Source organism: Megalobrama amblycephala, linkage group LG3 (genome assembly GCF_018812025.1).
Source record: "Megalobrama amblycephala isolate DHTTF-2021 linkage group LG3, ASM1881202v1, whole genome shotgun sequence".
NCBI classification, from domain to species: Eukaryota; Metazoa; Chordata; class Actinopteri; order Cypriniformes; family Xenocyprididae; genus Megalobrama; species Megalobrama amblycephala.
Genome location: NC_063046.1, coordinates 58,795,530 through 58,808,853, shown reverse-complemented (window position 1 = coordinate 58,808,853; position 13,324 = coordinate 58,795,530).

Sequence of the window (13,324 nt, the reverse complement as noted above, 5' to 3'; positions counted from 1 at the left end):
TATACATTTGAATGTTTGATTTTCAACAAAAAATGTAGATGAATGCATACTGAAATTAAAGCTTGTAGAGTTTTTTTTTTTTTTTTTGTACAACCAAGAAGAAGAATTGTGCCTGATGAAGAACAGGTTGAAACGCTGCACTTGGTTGTAATAAAATGTCCTGGAGTTTTACTTTGGTCCAAAATTCATATTGTGCTTATTTAGTATTGTAATTGTGATTTGAATCTCGCTTTGTTGCTTCTTGTATATCAAAGCTAACAGACCAAAGGCATGAAATCAGAATAAAACAACAATGTTCGGCAGGCTGTGAAAAAAATTAGCAAGCAATGCCTTTCATGTTTTAACAAAAAGAAGAGTTTCATTCAAAAAAAGAAGAAAAAAAAGAAACTCTTCTAAAGAGCCAAACTCAGACCTCATTAATTTGACCCATCAGTGAACCCATTGGACTCAGCTCTTTTGATGGTCCACTTTGGTGTCTCGGTCCACTCTAATTGATTTTTTTTTTTTAAACACAATTAAATTGAATATGATTCCAATATGCGAAGGTGAAGTATATACACGATCAGGCATAACATTATGAGCACTGACAGGTGAAGTGAATCACACTGATTATCTCTTCATCACGGCACCTGTTAGTGGGTGGGATATATTAGGCAGCAAGTGAACATTTTGTCCTCAAAGTTGATGTGTCAGAAGCAGGAAAAATGGGCAAGCGTAAGGATTTGAGCGAGTTTGACAAGGACCAAATTGTGATGGCTAGACGACTGGATCAGAGCATCTCCAAAACTGCAGCTCTTGTGGGGTGTTCCCGGTCTGCAGTGGTCAGTATCTATCAAAAGTGCTCCAAGGAAGGAACAGTGGTGAACTGGAGACAGGGTCATGGGTGGCCAAGGTTGATTGATGCACGTGCGGTCCAATGCAACAGACGAGCTACTGTAGCTCAGATTGCTCAAGAAGTTAATGCTGGTTCTGATAGAAAGGTGTCAGAATACACAGTGCATCAGTTTGTTGCGTATGGAGCTGCATAGCTGCAGACCAGTCAGGGTGCCCATGCTGACCCCTATCCATTGCCGAAAGAGCCAACAGTGGACACATGAGCATCAGAAATGGACACCGAGAAATGGAAGAAGGTGGCCTGGTCTGATGAATCACATTTTCTTTTACATCACGTGGATGGCCGGGTGCGTGTGCGTCACTTACCTGGGGAACACATGGCACCAGGATGCACTATGGGAAGAAGGCGAGTCAGTGTGATGCTTTGGGCAATGTTCTGCTGGGAAACCTTGGGTCCTGCCATCCATGTGGATGTTACTTTGACACGTACCACCTACCTAAGCATTGTTGCAGACCATGTACACCCTTTAATGGAAACGGTATTCCCTAGTGGCTATGGCCTCTTTCAGCAGGATAATGCTCCTGCCACAAAGCAAAAATGGTTCAGGAATGGTTTGAGGAGCACAACAACGAGTTTGAGGTGTTGACTTGGCCTCCAAATTTCCCAGATCTCAATCCAATCGAGCATCTGTGGGATGTGCTGAACAAACAAGTCCGATCCATGGAGGCTCCACCTCACAACTTACGGGACTTACAGGATCTGTATTTCTGTCATAATTTTCAGACTGAACACACAAAAATGTAAGTTATTATTCATTAAAAATCTTACCTTCTGCTGTTACTCTCAAATCTAATTTGCAATTTTCCCATTTTGGCACATCATGACCTTTCACAATACAAGAACAATGGCTTTGGTGTCATTTATATCAATGGCATGATGTATTTTGACGTGCCACATTTGAATATGAATGCGGCACCAGTCACTGTACAGTATGCTTTTGTGTGGAAAGGAGCAGTTTGGACATTTTCCAAAGAAAAAAGAAAATTATATGGTTTGAAACAAAGCCAGATACCAAGCAAATTTTTCATTTTGAGATTAACTATGCCATTTAAAAACTCCATTGATTCTCCACTGTTGTTCCCTACATGGTGGTAAACAGCTTTGCAGTTCACGTGTCAAAGATTTTATTCTCAAATGATGTCTGGATCCTCCCTGTAGCGGGAGTTGTGTGCATCGATGGCATAGATGTTTTCTTTAAACTCTCTCGTTCTTTCTCTCTCTCTGGTGTGTATCAAGGGAAGAGACGAGTGGCACTTTCTGTTCTCAACTTGCCAGTCCTCATTAGCATCTACAGTCCTGCTGGGCCAGAGGGATGTTTGCCATTAAATATACATGTACATCCACTTTTACCACCCTCACACTACCACAAAATTCTGGGAAATATTTGCTTTTGCAACTATTTCATGCATATAGTTAAAATACAACTCAAAGGTTTACAACTTAACAGTGCATAGCAAATGATAGACAAAACCACGCATGGAAGCCATAAATCAAGAACGTCAGCTGATGCGTATTTGTGCTTGCAAAGGCGGCCTGCCAAAAATATTCTCTGAAAAATTGTGATCTTCACATTCATTGTAAACACATGGCAGCAAAGCACAATGTCAACACGTCTCCTCTTATCTAATGGTTTAATAGGAGTCACTCAGATCAATATTCCACTCAGGCATTCAGTTGGCAGTGTCCTGACTCAATGTGTCCTTCTCCTATCCAAAGATGATCAAAGTATTTTTGAGTTTCAGAAAAAGCAATTATGTTACCTATTCTTTCAAAGCCACTGCACTTACTTATTTTAGCACTGCAGAACTATTTCTCTATTTCTAATAGAACTGAGATTCTGTTATTTAATTATTCTATTAGCATTACTCCGGGACAGTATTGTTTACAGTTGAATGTGTTCAGATGATTTCAACTTTGACCCTGTTTGTCTTCTATTCCAGTTGAGCACCCCTCAGAATTTAACAGAGAATGTCTTTTAAATTCCAGTTTAATTCCTGAATTGGAATTAAATTAATGTTATAGATAGACAAATACCTGTGGGGAGATGACAAAGAAGTGTCAAAATCAGATAGATAGATAGATAGATAGATAGATAGATAGATAGATAGATAGATAGATAGATAGATAGAAGTGTCCTTGGATGGATGGATGGATGGATGGATGGATGGATGGATGGATGGATGGATGGATGGATGGATAGAAGTGTCCTTGAAAGGTGATAGATGGATGGATGGATGGATGGATGGATGGATGGAAGTGTCCTTGAAAGGTGATAGATGGATGGATGGATGGATGGAATTGTCCTTGAAAGGTGATAGATGGATGGATGGATGGATGGATGGATGGATGGATGGATGGATGGATGGATGGATGGATGGATGGATGGATAGAAGTGTCCTTGAAAGGTGATAGATGGATGGATGGATGGATGGATGGATGGATGGATGGATGGATGGATGGATGGATGGATAGAAGTGTCCTTGAAAGGTGATAGATGGATGGATGGGTGGATGGGTAGATAGATAGATTGACAGAAGTGTCCTTGAAAGGTGATAGATGGATGGATGGATGGATGGATGGATGGACGGATGGATGGATGGAATTGTCCTTAAAAGGTGATGGATGGATGAATGTATGGAATTGTCCTTAAAAGGTGATGGATGGATGGATGGATGGATGGATGGATGGATGGATGGATGGATGGATGGATGGATGGATGGATGGATGGATGATGGACAAACGGATGGATGGATGGATGGATGGGTAGATAGATAGAAGTGTCCTTGAAAGGTGATAGATGGATGGATGGATGGATGGAATTGTCCTTAAAAGTTGATGGATTTTGGATGGATGGATGGATGGATGGATGGATGGATGGATGGATGGATGGATGATGGATGGATGGATGGATGGACGGATGGATGGAATTGTCCTTAAAAGGTGATGGATGGATGAATGTATGGAATTGTCCTTAATAGGTGATGGATGGATGGATGGATGGATGGATGGATGGATGGATGGGTAGATAGATAGAAGTGTCCTTGAAAGGTGATAGATGGATGGATGGATGGATGGATGGATGGATGGATGGATGGATGGACGGACGGACGGACGGATAGATAGATAGATAGATAGATAGATAGATAGATAGATAGATAGATAGATAGATAGATAGAGATACACCTTTCATGTGCAGGTCAAAAGGGCGCATGGATGTGTTGAGAGGTGCGTTTACACCCTGACGCATGTCATACTCTCAGGAGATGAGTCGAGGAAAGATAAACCATAGATGTGAATTCTCTAGAGTTAGCGTGTGTGTGTGTTTGTGTGTGTGTGTGTGTGTGTGTGTGTGTGTGTGTGTGTGTGTGTGTGTGTGTTGATGGGGGGTGGGGGTATGGTAGGTGGATATTATTAAGTATTTATATTTTGAACTCATGGGAGGTCCAATATACTTACATTTGTCAGAGGATATGTGGGTTTTGCTTTCAGGATTCATGTGTGCTGCTGGCTTCTCGTTTCTGCAGAGGGAAACAGATGCAATAAGCTGGATGAAGTGCTGTTGTTTCTCCCCTGCGAGTAGATGACAGTTTTCCTGCCCTTGCCCATATCTATTATTCAGGTATCTCTCTTTGGGGATGGGGGCAATAAAACTGTGGATGTCCATAATCAAACACAACCAGCCAACCACACACACACACACAGCCCTGCTCCTGATACAGCAGTAGTAAAAAAACATAACATGATGAGTTATTCCTGGCACAAAGTAAGTGCAATATGACAATGGGGAATAGGAGGGTTCAGGTTAGCATATGGAGAGAATCAAGGTATAATCTGAGCTGAGAATGGACATGATTCCCAGAGGAATCCAAAGCCGCGGGGGCAGAACAGAGACTCTCTTTGTTTTCCATGCGGCAGGTATGTTACAGGTGCTGCTGGAGGAAGGGACGTGTTTTGTAGAGCAGTCAAATGCACCTGAGACTCCAGCCCTAAGCATGTAAAAATATACTCAGTGGAAAACATTGCAATTACTGCAGTGTTGACAGCTCTGTGTTTTTAACTATTATATAAGGGGGAACCTCATGAAATGTGTCCAGATCACATTTCACTAAAAACCAAAGACAAAACGGAATTTTGCATTACAAAAATGATGAAATTGTCAAATTATTTGTAATCCATAATAATTCATTTAAATAAATAAATAAATAATTCTCATTACTTTAATGCCTAAAAATAATGATTTATTGTTTAAATGATAAATAGTTATACATCATGGTTGTATTGTACTGTTTTTAATTTATCTGATTAAATATAAAATCACTGTATTGCATTTTTTACTGTAATACAGTAAAATTACTCTTTTATACTAATGTTAACTTAAAGAGAACCGCTATTCGGAATAATAAGAATTATAAGTAACAAGTGAGAATTTAGGGTGGAAAGAAGTGTGAATTTAATGTCAAAATGTAAAAAATTCGTAATGGTCATATAAAACATAAATATAATTTCTATGATTTTAAAGGATTTTTTTTTTTAATTTTCTTAATGAGATCGACCCATAACGTCTTTATTCTGCATGAATGGGAGATCAGTGAGCTTTGTCTTTAGAAATTGTAATTTAAAGATGCCTGTAATCAAAGAGGGAATATGCACGTTCCCATGGTTACTCAAATTTTGTCATTACCTTCATATAGATACACTGTAAACACAAATAAGTTTGCAGAAATTAGAGGTAATCAGTTACATCAAAAACTTTAAGAAATTCGAAGTGTAAGTAAGCTGAACTGTCAGATTTTTTTTTTGTACTCATACATGTTAATTACTCGTATCTTGAAATATTGAAGTAAGATAACTGATACAAATTTCTGCCATGAAACTCTAGATGGCGCAGGCTCAATCTGCTTACAATCACATCATTCTCTATAGGGCACAGCTGATTGGTTACTGCTGTATCAGTAGCCAATGAGCTTGCTGCTCAACCTTCAAATACTTGGTCAGCATTTGCTGAAGCTTGCAAGCTGAAGTTCTGAAGTTGCAGCGCACTGTCAGAAACCCTCCACCTTCCCCAGCTCCACCTGTATAGATCTGCTATGGGCAATTCATGTGTTGTACAGCAGCAGCATGTCTTACTTGCTCACAGCAGCGTGTAATATGTATTGGCAGTGGCAAGTCCCGTACTTTTTCAGCAGCAACGATAAAAGCAGCAGCAGCGTAGCAGATCTATTTGCGCCAAGACCAACATATCAACATTGTCATATTCGTTACCATGCCAAACACTCAGAGAGTTGTCATGACAGAAATACATTTAACTTTTATCATGTAATCTCAAGTTCTCGACTGTAATGTTTTTAGTAGTTGAAACTTAACTAGCTAATTCAGTAAATTCTAGCATGTTAAATTATAACACATTGATTTGATTAACATAGCAATTGCTGAATGAGTAAGCAGCATAGGAGTCATTCCACGAAACCGGTACGATTTGGACTTAAACATTTTTAGATTTTTTTACCAAAATGCATTACTTTCCTGAACACCCCACAACATTAATGACATATTTAACTTCCAGAAAAACATATTTTCCCATCTCAGGCCTCAAATCCCGATTATTATTGGTCATTATGTTAATTTATGGACACTATGGGAGCTCTCTGAATATTATTATAAAATGTATTTGTGATAAAAATCAACATTTTCTTATTAATCAGATGTCCCTTACACTAATTCAGTAATTGCAATATAAAAGTTACATAAAATCTCACACTCACGCTATACTAAAGCATGAAATGGGCACTTTTTGTGACAGCAACCTCATCATTTTTGATTAAAGGCTTAACTTCAGAATTTTAACTAAAATCAGTATTCTTATGATTGCTCTGAACATGTCAGATAGAATTCAACTAACTTGAAATTACTTTTTCATAAACTTAATATAAAAAATAATAATAAAAATGTAGGTGTGACGGGGTTGAGTGTGACAGGGTTGTGATTTTTTGCCCAAATTGACCACTGCTCTAAATCTGTGATAAAGTATGCAAACGCAGCGCGAGCATCACTACGAGAAGCAGAAAGTGTCCGACTTCACGTCTCCATATTCAGCTCCTCCCCGCCTGCACGCGGCTACTCTCGCTGATGGGTTGCATCCAGCCGCAGCCGATGTCGAACACGCCTGTTGGTTCATTTGTCTTGATTGTTCACAGCTGTTCCTTGTTAGTCATTAGTCTCTAGGCTTGCTCAAGGTGCATCTGTGCTGCGCAGACCGATTGGCATATGACATCAAAGTACCACGAGAGTGACTGGAGGGCATTCGACTCCTTATGCTTTTGAATCGTTCTCGCGGTACTTTGATACTTTTGATACTCATATGCCCATCGGTCTGCCTTCTGTGTATTTAAGCAATGCATCTTTGTCTAGTATTGTCCGTGTAACCGCTGTTGGTGAGTTTTATGTTTCATATTAAGCCAGGCCAAGTATTTGTTTTGTATTTTGTTTATATTTGGAAAGTTAATAAACTGTACATGGGTTCTTCTGCAACTTGCCTCAGTGGACTAATCCTTACACATGACAAAGCATGCTGGGATGTTGAAATCCCCAGACAATTCCACAGATCAGTTGAATTTAAGTTCTTCTAAATTAAAAGAAACAAGTTCATTAAATTCAAAACAAAGAAACAAAGAAATTCAGATTACTTCAAATGAGTCAGTTTCAGAAACTCAAAAGAAAAAGGAAGTTCTAAATACAAATAATTTTTTGTCTCACCAATTAATTATTTTGAGTGTTATATTTTACAGTGTATGCAAAAATATAAAAATGATGCTTAGAGAATTAATAGATATGAGTTTACTTTTGCTGACTGCTACAAAGTATGTACTTGCCTCCATTCTCCTTTCCCTTAGTAATGAGAATGTATTATATGTAACCAGTGAAACCCTTAATATAACCAGTGTTTATTTATGACTTTTTTTGCAGTGTTCATGAAGTATTTTTTAAATATATCCTTGTGCCTTCATTTGCATTCCATTGTTGATTATGTAAGTGAACCATATAAATTATTGCCCTCCTGTTCTGCAGTACTTCAAAATACTAAATAATGGAGCGCTCGGGGCTTTAAATGTAAAGCATGCATATACAGTATGCATTAGCTATCCTTTGATATCTTGTATTCCTCCCAGCCCATAAGAATGATAGGCCATCATTCAGTTTGACTATCACAATTTATCTCAAACTGAGACAGAAATCACATATTATAATTTTAAAAATGTAGACCCTGCCGCCAATCAGCATAATGGCGAAGCTGACATTTTTCACCCTGTCAAAGCTGAGTTATGAATGTTATGACAGAGCTAAATCACAGGCACAGAGGTTTCCTTAGTTGTTAAAGCATATACTATCATAACAATGAGAATACGTTAATGAAGTGCAGAGGAGAAAAATATATCTCTCTCTGATTATTTGTTCAACGCTGTCAGAGAATGAGCTGCTGAAGACATAGCAATACACAGACTCAGTCAGGATGAATACAGAATTATTAAAAGTGTCAATGGAAGATAAACCCTGAATCTAAACATATAAGTCATGGGAAAGTGATTCATCTTTACATTCATCAAGCTAGAGTCAGCATCACAGCTCGGCCGCGCAGGCCATTCAGCACCGACCATTACTGAACTTTGTAAAGGAAACCTGCTCCTATATATGTTTTCTACAGACCTGATTCCATCTCATTAATCATTGTTATTTTAGAGGTTCTCTTGTCAAGCCTCATTATCATCATCGGGTACTAATTAAAAAAACATATTACAAGTTTAGGTCTTAGTGGACAGTCTCGCCAAATGTGCTCTAGAGAGATAAGACATTTAAAGTTGAGTGGCGCATTAATCTTACTTTCCCTCAGTAATTCAGAAGTCCTCACCTCAAACTGACAGCGGAGGACTTTTCGGCATCATTTCCTCAATCAGCTGAGTTTATCTTGTGCACTGAAGGTGCGTCCTGCCTAGCTATAGAAAGCACTCTTCAGACCGAATTGCTTCTTTTTTGAATAAAAGAACCCCCCAAGGTAGGTTTACGATTAGGTGTAGGATTGGGGTTAGATAATTTAACATTAAAGTGCCCCTATTATGCTATTTTTATGCTAGGTTCTTAATTTTGTTTTGTAGGCCTCCTACAACATGTTTACACGCATCAAAGATCAAAAAACGCTTTAATTTTCTCATAATATACATTGCACATCACCACATTTTTCAATGATTCTCAAACGACTCGTCCGATGCTTCAGTCTCTCCAAACCCCTCCTTTTCGCGAGCCTGCTCTGCTCTGATTGGTCAGGTGGCACATTCTGTTGTGATTGGTCTGCCGCTTACAGCGCCTGTTGGAAGCGAAACTCCCATTACCATAACAGAACTTCAACACGAGAAAAACACGAGATATTCTCCGTTCATTTTAACCAATAAAACAGTGATTGAAACTATTAGTTTCTATGGTTATTTTAATACCAAATATAAAGAGCGCATCAATGTAATGTTTGAGCACAAATCTCTCAGCTCCACTGGGTTCTTTGGGAAGCAAGGTTGTCTTTCCCTCACAGCCACAATCTTTCCCTTCTCCTCTTTTGGGAGAAGTGGCCGTACAAGGAATTCCGATTCCGACCCCGAAGTTCGTGAGGATTTGGAAGAGTATTTTTAGCACAGAAATACTCCGTCATACGTTCAACTCGTGTTTTGAAACTTTGGCCATGTTTAGCATGAGAATCCAACTCACTTTAACAGTGTAAATAAGTCAGAATGCATGAAATAGCGTTACTTTAACTGTATCAATAATAGTGCTAACGTTAGCAGAGCACTAACGTGAATGACTGATGTAACATTAAAGTTTGTAAAACAAATCTTTATCAATCATTTATCATTAATCTGAGTTGTAAGAACGACAGACAATCTGCATTAATGGACACAATTTTTAGTAATTGTGAGCCACAGATGATTTGCAGAAGTATTTCAGTAAGTAATAACGTGAGTTAGCCGATTAGCCGGAGATCTACACAATGTAAAACATTTTTGAACACTCAAATATATGAATCAATAATTCATTGTACATACAGACTGTGATTCTGAGGAGTAAGTTGGTCCAAATAAAGTCAGTACTGTCCCATCTTTAATTGATAAACATTTTGTAAATCCCATTTAGACCTAATGGAGATTTGAGAAGCAATCATGAAAATGTTATTCCGCTGTTGTATCATTTTAACCACTGTCTCTTCACGTCCTCATCCTTTGGAAATGTTTACAAAGAGAATTTGCTTTTGCAGAGCAGAAAAGAGTGTGTTCTCGACAAGAATACAACACAAACCAGCTACAGCGCCAATGAAGGCCATTGGTGGGTGTGACAAGCAGGGCGGGGCGAATGGCGCGAGGTCGGTGGCACGAGTGATAATGAGCGTCAGCTGCACGCTACACCGGTCTCGTATCTCACGAAGGAGCTCCGGAGGCATAAAAGGGGGAGCGATGACAGTGAAGGATGACAGAGAACCAGGCCTGGATGTATGTTATGTTTTTATTATTTTTGTGTGTGTGGCAGTCATCCGCCATTTTACTTTCGTTTTGTATTTGTTTATTTTATAATAAAGTGTCTTAAACGTTCACCGGTTCCCGCCTCCTACTTCCCATATAAACGAACTGCGTTACAGTGGACATTAGGCAAATGTGTTGCAGTGACGGGTAGCCGTCAAGTAAGTGGGATTCATATTCCTAACTATTTGTTTAGGCTGGTCATAGTCGATTGTTTCTTTGAGAGACAATAACTTTATTTATTATGCACTTTCAGCTCTCACAACTTTGCATGTAGTTTCCATTCACAGTGTCATGATCACTAGTGGGAATGCCCTAATCAGCCACTAGAGGGCACTCCAATCCAGACTCTTGTTTTCACTCTTGGACTTCATTTCCCATAACACACTTCCCGGACTCTTTATCCCGTTTCATTGCACCCAGCTGTTTTGTGTTTGTTCATTAGTGTCTGTCTATTTATACCTGGTTTGTTTCTGCTTGTGTTATGGTGTTTTCATGTATGGTTACTGGTTTCTCCGTTTTGGTTTTCCTTGCGTTTTTCTTGTTTTTGTATGGACTGTTTCTGTGGATTTTGACCCTTGCCTGTTTGGATTACGTTTCTGGATTACCCCATTAAAGCTGCATATGGATCTTACCTTCTTGTCTCTGTGCATTACGTGACACACAGACAGCTACACATTGCATGAAAGGGAATATTCGAAAAAGCACAATAATTAATCGGCATCTCTCGTGATGCTTCGCAGACCCCGCTCTGGCTGTACGCGTTCATGTGTTTTGGAGGAGGCGTGGCTTTTGGAGAGCTCTGAAGGGAAGTTGGGATCTTGTGCTTGCTATCGCTAGCCTCTAGGAAACTGCACACATACTGCAATATTTCAAGATTATCCTCATAGCTACTTAACAACGATGAGCCTTGGATTTAGAAAGTCAAAATAAGGCTTCATCTCCATCATACATCTCAAACAGAATTGAGGTCTCAGAGGGTAATTGGAGAATAAAATGAGAAATGTATCAGGAAGCATTTGTCTGCTCTTATCATAGGTGTAACATGATCATGCTAATCGGAGGGTGATTGGAGCACTGCAGAATTAACCTCCCCAGCTAGTACTTTGTTTTGTTTGAGTGAATCTTAATTTGCAGGGCAGCTATGCAAGTGCCCATCAAGCTGGACCCGGCCTGCCTCACAATGAACTATAATCACTGAAATTAAATCTGGGCATTGGCATACCAGTGCTGCGCCTCTGTAATATTAACAGAGCGAGAATGGGCGAGAGGAAAGCGAGTGTTCCCTGTGCATTTCCATGCTGGGGGCTCAGTGTGAATCAGCTCAATTGCTCCCTGATGATATTAGCCCCTGCATTGCAGTTCTTATCATCCTCTTGCCTGTGATTCCATGGTACTCTGGGAGAGGTTGCAGTGCGCCCGGATCCGTCTCAGCTTAGGATTATTCTCTCTGATAACCACAACTGTCAAAAATGTTTGAATTTACAATATATTGCTGTCTAGTTCCATTTGTTGTTGTTAGTGCTATCTTTTAGTTACCTGCTTGGTTAGTTTCAGAGTTTTTAATCTAAAATTTGTTTTGTATAGATTTGAGTGTTGATATTTGTGCATGTCTAGTTAACAGCTCATAATAAATAGAGATCGCAATTCAATTTGACCACAAAAGTATTTGCAAACTCCCCTCTACCTGTAAATAATATTTCTGTACTATAACATAAAATACTCATATAGAGAGTCAACCATTTATTAATTACAATTGAAAATTACATTAATCACCTTTTATTTTATTTTTATTTTGCTATATCGGCCACTGTTGGCCCTTGGATGGCAAAAGATAAATATACTGTCGTTCAAAAGGGGATTGGTAGGATTTTTTTATGTTTTTGTAAGAAGGCTCTTATGCTCATCAAGTCTGCATTCATTAAAATAGTAATATTTTAAAATATTATTACAATTTTAAATAACTGTTTTCTCTTTGAAAATATTTGTTGAATATATTTTATAAATGTAATTTATTCCTGTGATCAAAGCTGAATTTTCAGCATCATTACTCCAGTCTCCAGTGTCATAGTGTCTAATATGCTGATTTGATGCTCAAGAAAAATTTTTTGTTGAAACTGATACATTTTTTTTCACATTATTTTATAAATAAAATTCAAAAGAACAACATGTATATGAAATAGATTTAGTATTATTTAAGGTATTAGTATTTAGTATTATTTAAGTATTATTTAAAGAAAGAAAGAAAGAAAGAAAGAAAGAAAGAAAGAAAGAAAGAAAGAAAGAAAGAAAGAAAGAAAGAAAGAAAGAAAGAATCATGTCAGCAAGTCCTCAATTAAGTCCCAACAAGTTCTATAATAATATACATGCTCTTCCTTTTATAAAGTTAGTCAAAAATATAATAACCTAAAAAATTGAACAGGGTAATAGACTGGAAAGTTGATCAATTTAGTAAGCTTGAAAATGCATCAGTTAAATATGCATCAGTCACTCATGAAACTCTGGTTCAAACCCCAATCATGTAATATAATGGTTTGCTTTCGAACTCGCACTGTATGACGACACTTTGGGGAACAGCGAGAAGGGAACGAGACGCTGTGTCCCTTTGCCATGCTTTCTGCATGCCTGCGAGCAGCTTGCTTCAGCCTATCAACGCTGATGTTGCTGTGTTGCCGGTTCCCTTTGTAGCTTCTGTGTAATGCCGTCACGTCATGAGGATTGGACTAGTTGCACATGTGCTTCAGACACTGTCACGCTGAAGGCGTTCCCCAAAGTGTCATCATATGCTGCAGCGTCTCTTTCCTTTCTCAGGGAACAAGGGTTACAGTTGCTTTACTTTTTAATAAACAAAAAATGCTGATGTATGTAATGTATATTT